General features: G+C 43.7%; 1 long non-coding RNA gene across 1 annotated transcript; it reads left to right on the top strand.

The window, feature by feature from the left end:
* The first annotated feature begins 317 nt into the window (after window positions 1-317).
* Window positions 318-14,691, top strand: LOC125946516 (uncharacterized). The gene is made up of 2 exons (XR_007467636.1): window positions 318-723; window positions 13,486-14,691. It is a non-coding gene; the product is annotated as an uncharacterized LOC125946516 (long non-coding RNA).
* The last annotated feature ends 270 nt before the right edge of the window (window positions 14,692-14,961 follow it).

Below are 14,961 nucleotides of genomic sequence, written 5' to 3'. Positions count from 1 at the left end.
AAGCACTCTTGTCGAAACGTTTACACCAGCCTGTTAGACCACTGCTTTATCACTGCAACATTTGTGTATTGCGGTGAAGGATACCGATAGTGAGACGGGTTTATGCGAATCAGGAGTGTAGGGTTTCAGTCAGTGAAGAACCCTACAAGTCTCAACGTTCTAGTCTCAACAAAGCATATTTTCGCGGCAGGATGTTGTTTCGACAACTTTTGTTGGCTAAATATTTACATGCCAAGTTAGCTCTTGTCACTATCAATATGCTTTACCGCAATACAGAAGAATCCTCACTGCAGGACATGTCTGCCGTAGGCCCGTAGATTGCCGAAACCCTACGTGATAGATTCACCCTTGCCGCTATTAGTATGCTTCACTGCAAAACACGTGTATTACGGTGAAACATACTAAAGCACATTTGTCAGTTCGAAATGCAAGGACTCTTGCCTTTTCGCTTTTGTGATATTATGACATTCATTATATATTCACTGCTAAAATATCCACATTGAAATGGAGACATGGACATTGATGGCAGCGTGTGTGATGTTTTATCGTTTGCTTTATTGTGTACCTGTCATACTCCTATTAAATTTTTCTGTACTTTGTAAAGTGTTTATGTACATCACATCGCAAGGAGTCACTGTGTAATTAGCGGCCTTGTCATGTTCAAAAACCAGGCTCTTCTCAAGAGAGGTTGGGGTTAAGTACCTGTGAAATTTTTTTAGAGGGGTAGTTTTCGGAGAAGAAATCAGATGCAATAAACAGACCTGTAGTATCCTGGGTATTTAACAGTGGAAAGGATACAAAATACATCATATTTCTTGCCTGAAGCCAAGACGTAACTGATATTAAATAGCATCCATGAGCAACTGCAAGCTGTGCACACCTAAATCCAAAACGCAGTCCATGCAGGCTATCAGCTGCTTTGTTGAAGCCTCTGGTACATTCTCAGTGGTGCAGTTATTTTCGTCCGCCTTTTGCTCAAGTGCGCCCTAGACATAATTGAGTGATTTGCAGTTGCAACTGGACTGCAGCCTCAGCTTGGGAGACCACTGGTAGGGCACATTTTGTAAAACTAAGCTACACATAGTATTACCAGTTTGAGCAGAGACCTGTTTGTATATGTGTCACCTTTACCATCTAAATTTCTTATCATGAATTCAGAAAAATCTCCAGCACATTGAGTTCCTAGATTTTAAATGCTGTATAAGTTCTTGTTCACTGCGGTTGCGCTTGGCTTCTGTCCAAATGGGAGAGCTGAACTTCTGCATAGCACATCAGGGACCATTATTATTTACATGCCTTCCTTTTATTTATCTTACCTACAATCAAGAGCAAATGTATATAGCACATGAATGTGCTGTGCATAAACTTAACTTACATTGCCATGTTTAGCAGCACTGTGCATGTAGCTGGTGTTTGGTCATTCAAGCTAAACATTATTACAACCTTTAACTGTAGGTATTATGGTGTGAGAGCAGAGAAATGGATATGCAAAGACAGTTGGGCACATTAAGACTACATCTTTTTGTGTGTGAAAAGATGAAAGATACGCAAAATGGGACAGAACACATGCAGTTTGATTTTTTTCTCACACACAAAAAATACGCCGGAGGAATAAGGTTTCTTCACTGTGCCATAGAAACTATACGCTTGCTCAAAAGGTAATTCTGATTCGTTGGATTTGTTCTTGTGCTTTGTTTATTTTCTTGAGTGTGCTTTACTTTTCAGACGTTAATGTTTCAAACTCGTTTTTATTTTCACAGACTGAACATCCCACGTCTTGGTTTGGCTTCCTGGTACAGGATACTTGCATTTGGCATGGAGTGATGAAGCAGCATGGTGTACTTTTATTAAAAGCACAGATTTCACCAGTATAGAAGCAGCTCATGAAAAAAATGTGTGCTGAAAATAAAGTGTTCCTACCCACATTCCTCATTGTCCAATTATGCTTGTATTTTTTTTTATTTATATGGGTACCCTAAAGGCCCAGAAGGGCATTACATAGGGGGGTAGGGGGTTGTTGAAACGGGAATAACAAAAGTAGTCGCACTGCAGGTGAGAATGGCAATTCACTAGACACAAGAATGCAAGTCCAAATATAGCATGGTGAACAAAAACTAAAAGCAACAAGGTGTAATACTAACACAGACAAAGGACAAGTCCACATCGTATCCTAACAAAAAAAAGTGTAATACAATGTAAAATATAAAAACAATGTATAATACAAAGTCAGTTCAGTGTAAAAAAGAAATGCTTTTCAGGTACAATCATGGCAGCACTTTACAAACAATACGAGCATCAGGTGGATAACTTTTGTGATTTGTGTCAGTTTCTAATGAAAACGCTAACTGTTACTGTATACAAAAAGAAAACTTGTGAAATGCCTTGACGTTCAAGAAATGATTGCAGCACCGACTGAAAAGGTTGAGGATCATTGATAGTGGCAATGCTAAATGGCAATGAATTCCATTGATCTAGTGCTAGGGGTGAGTTCCGGTATTTTTCAGTATGAGCGAAAATTGGTTTGACTTTGTACGTGAGGTCTAACCTAGTCGTGATGTAATGCGCTGGGGAAATATGTGAGCGGGAAAATGACGTGTTGCTATGGTACATAGTGTGAAAAAAGGCTAAACGGGCAGATGTTCTGCGCATGGCTAGTGATGGCATCTTGAGGGAGTCTTTCAGTTTGGTGACGCTTTGGAATCGCGGGTAAGATAACAGGATGAACCGTGCGACATTATTTTCGACCGCTTCGAGATGGTTAGTCCAGGTGACATGATGGGGATGCCAAATTATGGAAGCGTATTCTAACGAAGGCCGAATGAGCGAGTTATATGCTAATAGTCTAGTGTCATGTTTAGTGAGGTGAACGCGCTGCTTGAGTAGGCCGAGTTTCTTTAATGATTTAGAAGTTATGTGTTCTATATGATCCATGTATTCTCTTCAGCAAAACCACTTATATGGGGAATTGATTGTGATAAGTGCTTGTGAGAGTTTTCAGGAAGAGCTTTGAACCCTTACTGCTGGTGCACTGGTAAAATGTGTACATACTGTAAAATTGAAACACCAAGCGGAATAGCAAACACCAATGCTTCATGCGGCATTTTTCGGACTTGTATGTCGGCAATTTTTCCATACAACAATATATTCTAGGACAGAGCATGCTAGCACTACAAAGCACCCATCTTTTATGCTAGGTATACATTACCACGTGCTCTTTAAAGGTGGTCACATGAGAAATGCTGGCTTTGATGAGAAACTAAAGATGAAGGAAGCTGTGAAACTGTATTGAGAAATTATGCAATGTGTAGCATTTACTCAGTTCAGATAACGTCCAAAGGTACCATAAGGCCTTGATAGCTGTGGATGATGAGAGAACAGTTGTAGCCCTATATGGAGCATGAGAAATAAACATATCAAGATAGAAACCTCAGTAACAACTCGTAATGCAATTAACGATTCTTGCTACACCTCTAAAAATGAGACAGTGAAATGAAATTAATGTCACCATTCCTTTTTTTTTACTTCATTTGGGCTGAATATACTGATTGTAACACAAAAAAGTGGAGGGGGTGGTGCACATTAGATAAATGCTAGTATGTTTTTATATTCTGCCTTCTCTACATTCAAAGTTCAGTGAAGTTAACATGGGAAGTTACAGTGAAGCCGTCGGTTGAGCCTGTATAGCGCATAACAGTGGCAATCACCAACCTAGCTGCTTGGGTTTACAGTGCCTTACTTGTACATACCTATTTAAGCGTTGAGCTATTCAAAGATTGATTAAGGTGACCAACATACTGAACAAGTGGTTTACTGAGTAAATTACACGGGGAAGGGCAGAAAGATGGGGCAGAGCACAGAGGGTGTATTCTGTAAGTGTCCACCTAGTGGACATATCCACTTCAACTGCTACTTAAGTTCCGATTGGCTGGGCTGGGGCATGCGCGTGAGAAGGAGACAGGTGCCCCAAGCCAATCAACACTTCAGTAGCAGATGAAATGGACATGTCCACTAGGCGGGTGTATTCTGTAAGTGTCCACCTAGTGGACATATCCATTTCAACTGCTACTTAAGTTCCGATTGGCTGGGCTGGGGCATGCGCGTGAGAAGGAGACAGGTGCCCCAAGCCAATCAACACTTCAGTAGCAGATGAAATGAACATGTCCACTAGGCGGGTGTATTCTGTAAGTGTCCACCTAGTGGACATATCCATTTCAACTGCTACTTAAGTTCCGATTGGCTGGGCTGGGCCATGCGCGTGAGAAGGAGACAGGTGCCCCAAGCCAATCAACACTTCAGTAGCAGATGAAATGGACATGTCCACTAGGCGGGTGTATTCTGTAAGTGTCCACCTAGTGGACATATCCATTTCAACTGCTACTTAAGTTCCGATTGGCTGGGCTGGGGCATGCGCGTGAGAAGGAGACAGGTGCCCCAAGTCAATCAACACTTCAGTAGCAGATGAAATGGACATGTCCACTAGGCGGGTGTATTCTGTAAGTGTCCACCTAGTGGACATATCCATTTCAACTGCTACTTAAGTTTCGATTGGCTGGGCTGGGGCATGTGCGTGAGAAGGAGACAGGTGCCCCAAGCCAATCAACACTTCAGTAGCAGATGAAATGGACATGTCCACTAGGCGGGTGTATTCTGTAAGTGTCCACCTAGTGGACATATCCATTTCAACTGCTACTTAAGTTCCGATTGGCTAGGCTGGGGCATGCGCGTGAGAAGGAGACAGGTGCCCCAAGCCAATCAACACTTCAGTAGCAGATGAAATGGACATGTCCACTAGGCGGGTGTATTCTGTAAGTGTCCACCTAGTGGACATATCCATTTCAACTGCTACTTAAGTTCCGATTGGCTGGGCTGGGGCATGCGCGTGAGAAGGAGACAGGTGCCCCAAGCCAATCAACACTTCAGTAGCAGATGAAATGAACATGTCCACTAGGCGGGTGTATTCTGTAAGTGTCCACCTAGTGGACATATCCATTTCAACTGCTACTTAAGTTCCGATTGGCTGGGCTGGGCCATGCGCGTGAGAAGGAGACAGGTGCCCCAAGCCAATCAACACTTCAGTAGCAGATGAAATGGACATGTCCACTAGGCGAATACTTTCAGAACCCCCCCCCCCCCGCAGTTCTGTCTGTGACCAACATGTCTTGCATGCAACCCTTGCTTTCAAAGTCAGTCTTCATCAGCCAAAGTGGGAAAGAACCAGGTTTGTGCATGAAAAGGTTTCCTGAGGGTGTCTGCCATGAAGCCTATGGTGGTAATCACAGGAAACAAGGGCGGATCCAGAGTTGCACTAAAGGAGAAGCCTTCATTGAAACAAATATGGAGGGGGGTTACTGCATGCTCAAATTTGTGAGCTCGCAAGTTTGCCAAGACCGAGTCGTGCCAGAAGTTGATGAAGCCTACATGGTTAATGAATAATCGCATAGGCCAAAATTATTTAGGTACTAAACAAATGAGTTGTGGCATGAGGAAAACAAGAAGGAAAACCAAGTGGAGACAGGATAGGGTGCCAAACTTTCAAGTAGTTTTATTTCCAGTACATCACCCAAATATATACATTTCCAAAAATGCGCACAAAGACAAGGGCGCAGCGTGTGTCACAGGCTACCTCACTGCGCTATCTAAAAACAAACATTCACTTTTGTAGAGGGAAACAGAAGGCACGCTGACACAACCATCACCCTTCCTCCTTATGTGATACGCCTCGCGCAGTTCACTCGCTAATACTTCTCTGCTTCTGTCTATCCTTGGTTTTATCCTGTCTCCCCTTGGTTTTCCTTCTTCTTTTCCTTGCGCCACAACTCATTTATTTAGTTATGCACCAACTCGCCCAACGCACTACCTTGTTATTTAGGTACTGTTTATGAGGACTACATATTTACTGGAAATCTCTGAAAATAATTGTGTAAGCGCAGAATAACATTCTCCACTAATGGTGACGTCCTTGAAAGAATGAAAATGTATGAGTTGTACCTGTGTGGTGAATAAAGTTACATTAAAAAAAAAAAAAAAACTCTCAGCAATGGAAACAAAATTTAATGTATAGTACTCCAAATATATTGCCTCTTCTTTAGAACTAGATGAATGCAATTAATTATAATAATCCATTGAAAATTGAACGCCAACCACAAAAATAAAAAATATGACGTTTCAGTTTCTACATGAGACCCATGATTGTGTTCACAATGATTGTGAACAAAGCTCCAGTTGAACCATCTCTAATTTCTCATTTTTGTGGTTGGCGTTCAATTTTAAACTACTTATCATGCCTTTCTCGATCAGACCAGAAGACCAACCGTGCAAACTTCAATGCAAATAATTAGAGGTTGGCAAATATCAAATTTTTCTGATGGGAGTAGTAAGTATAGAATAGTCGAATACAGACGCATACATTTACAGCAGGCATATTTACCTTGGTATAATTAAGCACCATGCTTGTACTGACTAGAAAAAAAATACTGCTGACTATCAGGGAAGATTAGGATTATTTGTAAACACAAGATCGCCATTGACAATGTCGGTCGGCCTTTGACAACGTAACCCACCATCACATTCTGGACTCCATCTCACGCCTCAACCTCGGAGAGAAGTTTCACAGCTTTGTTAGCTCCTTCCTTAAATCAGAGCTTTACGAGCTTGGTTCCGTTGGCACGCCACAGGGATCGGTTGTTTCACCGCTTCTTTTCAATATTGCCATGTGCGAGCTCGCGACCGAGCTAGAACATCTAGGTGGTATCCGAAGCGCCATTTACGCTGACGACATCACCGTCTGGTGCACTGGAGGTTCGGACGGACAAGTCGAACGATCTCTACAGGAGTCAGTCGACTGCGTTGTTAGTCACATACAGAAAATGGGACTCAAACTCTCGAGGTCAAAATCTGAACTTCTGTACCACCCAACTAAAAGGGGTCCAAAACCGAAAAATTGGAAGCCCTTAGACGAGATCAATATCAGACTACACACGGCAACTGGGCAAACGATCCCAACAGTTGACTCTATCCGGGTTTTAGGCATGATTATCGAGGCCAACGGGCACAACGGTCGCACAATCAACAGACTAACCTCGCACGCGGAGGGAGTAATTAGACTAATTTCCAGGGTGTCCAACAATAGAGGAGGGCTCAAAGAAGACAACCTTCTGAGGATTTACCACGCATTTCTAATGAGTCATGTAAACTACGTTGCACCTATGCACAAATGGCAAGTTCACGAGAGAACCAAACTAAACACGCTCATTCGCAAAAGTATAAAGAGGGTCCTTGGCCTCCCGATGCGTACTAACACCGAGAGCCTCATGAGTCTAGGTGTTCACAACACCCTAGAGCAAGTCATTGAAGCGCAGCAGACGGCGCAACTTGCTAGACTTTCGTCCACCATCGCGGGGCGAAAAATCCTTGAAGGCGTCAACATCAATCCCATTTTTGCGATGGAACGCAACATGCAGCTGCCAAATCACACGAGATCTTACATTAAGGTTTCTCCACTGCCTAGGAACGTACACCCACAACACAATACAGGCAGAAGGTTGGCTAGAGCCTCTGCACTCCTGGCACACGCACACGCGTCTTCTTCTTCTTTCTGGGGTTTTACGTGCCAAAACCAGTTCTGATTATGAGGCACGCCGTAGTGGAGGGCTGCGGATTAATTTTGACCACCTGGGGTTCTTTAACGTGCGCTACAACGCAAGCACACGGGCGTTTTTGCATTTCGCCTCCATCGAAATGCGGCCGCCGCGGCCGGGATTCGATCCCGCGATCTCGTGCTCAGCAGCGCAACACCTTAGCTGACTGAGCCACCCCGGCGGGTCACGCACATGCGTCGGACGCATGTTTCGTCGATGCCGCTCAATACGAGCGTTCCGCTAGCAGCACCTTCCGTTTTGCGGCCGTCTCCGTTGACACCAAGGGCCGGGTACTTTCGGCCGCATCAATCATTACCTCGTCGCCTGGTAAGGCAGAACAGCTAGCCCTAGCATTAGCGCTGTTAGATCCAAGCAAAACGGAAGTCTACACAGACTCGAGATCGGCAGCAAGAGCATTCGCATCTGGGGCCGTCTGTAAGGAAGTCGCCAAGATACTCGAAGGAAAAGTACTTGTTCATCACACCATCACCTGGTTCCCGGCCCATGTAGGGTCGAAAGTAGGGGGCTTGTCAACACCAATGAATTGGCCCATGCTCAGGCGCGAGGTCTTGCTTGCCGCGCCGGGCTATCTGGGGCCGGTGCACCGGGCGGGGCCCGCGACGGGTCTGGTCCGATCGTGGCGGAGACGGAACCCCCCCGCTTTAGGGACATACTCTTCACCTTTAACAAAGTCACAAAGCATTATCAACTTGCTCGCAGGGCATTTCCGTTGCCCCACCGAAATCTATCACGGCCTCAATCGGTTACGCTTAGGTTATTACAAATGCACTCGTATCCCAGCCTCTCGATCTATAGTTGTTTCACGGAGGTCTCCCCTTCGTGTCCCGACTGCGGCGGATACAGCGATTTTAACCATATGCTCTGGGAGTGCCCCTCTTACCACACGGATCAAGAAATCCCGGAAGACACATTCTATTTACTGATAAAAAGTCATGACTGGTTCGTTCAACTCAAGGCAGTCCAGAAGGCACACGATGCGGCGGTGAGGCTTGGCCTTCCCGTCCCGACGTGGGAGTGGCCCGCGGTCCTCCCTCCATGAAAACGAGGGGTGACTACTTCAGGACGTCAATAAAGTTTCCTACCTACCTACCTACAAGATCGCCAATTGTCATTTTAAAAAATTGATGTGGTTTAGCTTTGGTTAACCCTGGTTGATAGTGAACGCTTGGCTAGGCCCATTGTCGAGCTGTGGCCGAGGTGTGGTTTCGGCCAACTCTACTCGGGCAATGGTGGCAATGTCTCCTTTCAGGGCTCCGTAAAGGCCTAAATATAGTCCGACGTAGCGTGAATGCGCGCACACGTTATGTCATGTTGGCGAGAACAACTGCGGCTATAGTTCGACCGATGGTTCGACATACTGGCACCACCAACGTAACCGGACGTGCGGCCAATGCGCTCTGACGCGTCTGGTGTCTACGTAACCGGACTCGCGGCCAGCCAATGTGCTCCGACGTACCCGGCCTCTGATGACGCTCGTCCGCGTGCCGATGGACTATAAACGTGCCTTAATGCTCCTTTGCGGTTTCACCTCTAGCTCTCAAGGTGAAAACTGTTGAGTCGCCGACGGCTGCCCGAGATATCATATATAATGAAGCTTTCACTTCAAAACTGCACAAACATCTCTCAAAATCTTTAGAGCCTGGTGGCAAACAAGATTTCTAAAAATGACTAGCTGTAAAAAGTACTAGATAAATGGTTGCCGAAAAAAAATCAGAAATGGTGAAAACGAAAAACAAAAGCTGCTGAAGGACTTGTTAGCTGGGCAAACAAGAAAAAAATCACTGGTTATAAGAAATTTACATGACTAGGCTGTCAATAATATTAAATGATCGACTATAAGCAAAAATTGGGGGTTGTCATGTAGCGTTCCACCATGAAACCAAAAACAAAGCTTGCATTACCCATTTTGTTTCTGCATTACTTTGAAAACTTTTTTGTTTCACTCGTGATAATTTGTGATACTTTGTTAGCAGACGGAGAACATTAACAACTTTAACACTCGGTTACTGCGAAATATTTGGCTAGTTTTACTGAATCAAAAATGTCGAATAGTTAATTATTTTAGAATACGAAGTTAGCATGTAATATTGATTCATATTCAAAACCAGAACTATTCTTCCACCCCTACAAATAATACTTCATTTACCAGTGTTCATGCCAAAGGCACCCTCTTCCCCTCCTTAATATGTACTCGGCATCCATCTCTACAATCCTGAGGCATACTTGTCGTGTTCGCTGCCGAAACGTTGATGCGAGCGAAAAACTGACGCCACTCCGATGTAGTCACGTACCAAAAAAAGCCCCTTGTTTATTAGACAGCCGCTTTTCATCCCTTTTCCTCAGTGACGTCACAGAGCGTGTGCACACGAGTGCTTCGTCAGATCATAGATAACCGATAACACTACATCTTTCTGTTTTTTTCAACACATAGAAAACAAATAGATCACAAAACAACAAAACAGTATGAATCATACAAATAGAATCAGTATGAATCGCATGTGGTTTGTGGTTTCACGGGTTTTGTCTAAAGATAGGCGTTCCAAGAAAACCCAGCTGGCTCATGTTGCACGCCTTAAGCGCTACTACCCCGCTGAAGAACAGTGACACTCCCACTGAGCTTCGTCTGCAAAAGGGGGATTGTAATGTGGCAAAGAGGAGATAGAAGAGGAGGTAAACGAAGAACTCAGCAACAGCCACGGGGCTACATTTCGGTGGCGACATCGTGGCGACCTATCATCCATCCTAGTCTTCACCTGTGAATAAACATCAATCATCCGTAACAACCTCCTCGCCCTCCACCCATGCCTGGCTGCAGTCTGTCCTTTATAATCTGCATCACCACCCTGTAAACCACTGACGTCACTGTTATGGGACGGTAGTTGTTTATGTCGGCTTTGTCTCCCTTTATCAATACTTTTTGGGCGAGTTGGTACATCTTGAAACTTTGGGTAACAGCGCAAACAGACGACCACAAGATGGGAGACACGTGCACACAGGCGTTGTCTCCCTTTCCCTTTATATAATGCTCATCCTGCTCAGTCTCCACCCGTCGAGGGCTTTACCTTCCATTATCGTTTTGCTCACTTCCTCTCTTAATGCTTTCTTTGATTTTGGGTCCGATGTCTTTATTAACATAATTGGGATGCCATCAGGACCTGTCGACGTGCTAGTAGGAACCCTCTTCTCTGCCCTTTCCCACTTGCTTTATCCAAGTGGAGCCACTGCACTAACCAGATTAAGCACATGCTACGTTTCGTTCTTTAAATTTTTCTGTCATCATTGTTCTTATAATTATGTTCCATTGCCTCATCTCCTCATCCCACCAGCTCTTGGGTTTACGTCTTCTGTTCCCTTTGGGCCTGATTCCTACCTTAGCAAGCTCTAGCTCAAATAACCCTGTTAAATTTGCATTTGTCCATTCTGTTTTATAGTATCCTCTGAAATTACTTCCTCAATTTGTTGGGTTGCTATTTCCAGTTGCTTTTCTGAGTAAAATATCCCACCTGGTTGTTCATCTTGCCTCTTACCTACTTTCATTTCTCTTCTAAAACTCACCTTAATACGTTTGTGATCACTATACTTAGACTTCTGGAGCCAGATTCATCTATGCTCATTACCTTTAGCCTATCATGCATCTTATGTGACATTAGTTCATAATCTATCGTTGACTGCAGGCTGCCTACCTCCCATGTTATGTGCCTTTCACACTCCTCAGTATGTTGCATACAAGTAAGTCATGCCTTTCACACATATCCAGCATCATGTTGCCTGTTGAGTCTGTGTAGCCATCCATGTCTTTTATGTGTGCGTTCATGTCTCCTAGTCTAATAATCTCGCACCCTCCTCCTAGCTCATTAATGTCACTTGCTATGCATTCCAGCATTTTTTTGTTTTCATCTTCGGCATTTGCTCCTATCCACAGGTATACCAGTCTGCTCTCCTGCCACTTTCCCTTTTAGCCATAAATGCTCCTTGCATTCCTGTTTGACACTTTGCCAATTCATACTGGTCCGGTACAGCAGCGCCGTGGCGCGAGAGTTCCCAAGAAAAGGTCCTCGCTCCTTCCATGCATTCGCGCGGTACTTTGGACACTCCCCAGTATTCTAGGTCACTCTAGTTAGGTTCACCTAAATTACGTTGCGTTAAATACTGATTTGACTTGGCATCCATATATTAAAGCTTATTTTTAAAAAGATGGCGTTAGAATGGTGAATGCAACAAGAGGTCTCGATATGGGAGAAGTTATTTAATGTCGTTAAATGTGAGAGTAAGCAGCAATGTGATCGAGTGTGGCCGTAGTCATTATACCCGTGTAGTCAAATTGCAGCCGGCCTGTGGAGTGGGCCGTGGCATCCCAAATAAAGCTGATCATGTGAGTGACTGAGTGGTATTGCCCCCGTCATTACGCGTCAGTGCGTGCACAGAACCATATATCTAGTAGTCTGGTTCAGTGAATGATGTGTGAAAGAACGAAGACGTAAGAAAACCCTGGCATGGTGAGCTGTTACGCCAGATCGTGTTAAATCGCGCTTTTACACATCTCGCGCGAGCGAGATGGTCGAACAGCTTTGCTACTGCTTTTCTACATCTTTGCTGCATTTCATTTAATCGTCACCGGCATTCTTTTTAATAAGACAAATGGCATCACTGCGCGAAAGAGCGTCTCGAAGTGTCCCAACAACAGCCAGTGCCGCCGTGCCTGTTGCAGGCATGCTACAGATGCAGTTAAAACGATTATGACGTGGTATCAGCCTGCTACTGCGGGATGCAGGGTCGCTATGATATAGTAATTAAAAAGAACAAAAGAAATGAATTCAGTAAGTGTGGTGTCAAACGTTGCCAAGCGTGATAAGTGGACCTGCCTCGTAAGATGCGGTGGATAAATTGGCTTCCTTAAGTCAGCTTCACCGCAGTAGTTTTGTGTTACGTGGTGAAGCTTACCCCAATTTATTACAGTGAAGCATACCGAAAGTCAAAAGGGGCCGCTGTCACGGGACATCTATGCGTTCCTTAACGATGTTCGCGCACCGAGGAGCGTAATAAGTGTACCGGCAGATGTACTCACATATATGAAAACTACCAACAAAAGCAGTTGTCCTGATGAAGGCAAGCACTCTTGTCGAAACGTTTACACCAGCCTGTTAGACCACTGCTTTATCACTGCAACATTTGTGTATTGCGGTGAAGGATACCGATAGTGAGACGGGTTTATGCGAATCAGGAGTGTAGGGTTTCAGTCAGTGAAGAACCCTACAAGTCTCAACGTTCTAGTCTCAACAAAGCATATTTTCGCGGCAGGATGTTGTTTCGACAACTTTTGTTGGCTAAATATTTACATGCCAAGTTAGCTCTTGTCACTATCAATATGCTTTACTGCAATACAGAAGAATCCTCACTGCAGGACATGTCTGCCGTAGGCCCGTAGATTGCCGAAACCCTACGTGATAGATTCACCCTTGCCGCTATTAGTATGCTTCACTGCAAAACACGTGTATTACGGTGAAACATACTAAAGCACATTTGTCAGTTCGAAATGCAAGGACTCTTGCCTTTTCGCTTTTGTGATATTATGACATTCATTATATATTCACTGCTAAAATATCCACATTGAAATGGAGACATGGACATTGATGGCAGCGTGTGTGATGTTTTATCGTTTGCTTTATTGTGTACCTGTCATACTCCTATTAAATTTTTCTGTACTTTGTAAAGTGTTATGTACATCACATCGCAAGGAGTCACTGTGTAATTAGCGGCCTTGTCATGTTCAAAACCAGGCTCTTCTCAAGAGAGGTTGGGGTTAAGTACCTGTGAAATTTTTTTAGAGGGGTAGTTTTCGGAGAAGAAATCAGATGCAATAAACAGACCTGTAGTATCCTGGGTATTTAACAGTGGAAAGGATACAAAATACATCATATTTCTTGCCTGAAGCCAAGACGTAACTGATATTAAATAGCATCCATGAGCAACTGCAAGCTGTGCACACCTAAATCCAAAACGCAGTCCATGCAGGCTATCAGCTGCTTTGTTGAAGCCTCTGGTACATTCTCAGTGGTGCAGTTATTTTCGTCCGCCTTTTGCTCAAGTGCGCCCTAGACATAATTGAGTGATTTGCAGTTGCAACTGGACTGCAGCCTCAGCTTGGGAGACCACTGGTAGGGCACATTTTGTAAAACTAAGCTACACATAGTATTACCAGTTTGAGCAGAGACCTGTTTGTATATGTGTCACCTTTACCATCTAAATTTCTTATCATGAATTCAGAAAAATCTCCAGCACATTGAGTTCCTAGATTTTAAATGCTGTATAAGTTCTTGTTCACTGCGGTTGCGCTTGGCTTCTGTCCAAATGGGAGAGCTGAACTTCTGCATAGCACATCAGGGACCATTATTATTTACATGCCTTCCTTTTATTTATCTTACCTACAATCAAGAGCAAATGTATATAGCACATGAATGTGCTGTGCATAAACTTAACTTACATTGCCATGTTTAGCAGCACTGTGCATGTAGCTGGTGTTTGGTCATTCAAGCTAAACATTATTACAACCTTTAACTGTAGGTATTATGGTGTGAGAGCAGAGAAATGGATATGCAAAGACAGTTGGGCACATTAAGACTACATCTTTTTGTGTGTGAAAAGATGAAAGATACGCAAAATGGGACAGAACACATGCAGTTTGATTTTTTTCTCACACACAAAAAATACGCCGGAGGAATAAGGTTTCTTCACTGTGCCATAGAAACTATACGCTTGCTCAAAAAGGTAATTCTGATTCGTTGGATTTGTTCTTGTGCTTTGTTTATTTTCTTGAGTGTGCTTTACTTTTCAGACGTTAATGTTTCAAACTCGTTTTTATTTTCACAGACTGAACATCCCACGTCTTGGTTTGGCTTCCTGGTACAGGATACTTGCATTTGGCATGGAGTGATGAAGCAGCATGGTGTACTTTTATTAAAAGCACAGATTTCACCAGTATAGAAGCAGCTCATGAAAAAAATGTGTGCTGAAAATAAAGTGTTCCTACCCACATTCCTCATTGTCCAATTATGCTTGTATTTTTTTTTATTTATATGGGTACCCTAAAGGCCCAGAAGGGCATTACATAGGGGGGTAGGGGGTTGTTGAAACGGGAATAACAAAAGTAGTCGCACTGCAGGTGAGAATGGCAATTCACTAGACACAAGAATGCAAGTCCAAATATAGCATGGTGAACAAAAACTAAAAGCAACAAGGTGTAATACTAACACAGACAAAGGACAAGTCCACATCGTATCCTAACAAAAAAAAAGTGTAATACAAT

Source organism: Dermacentor silvarum, chromosome 7 (genome assembly GCF_013339745.2).
Source record: "Dermacentor silvarum isolate Dsil-2018 chromosome 7, BIME_Dsil_1.4, whole genome shotgun sequence".
Lineage (NCBI taxonomy): Eukaryota > Metazoa > Arthropoda > Arachnida > Ixodida > Ixodidae > Dermacentor > Dermacentor silvarum.
This window is presented reverse-complemented; position numbering and strand designations above follow the sequence as displayed.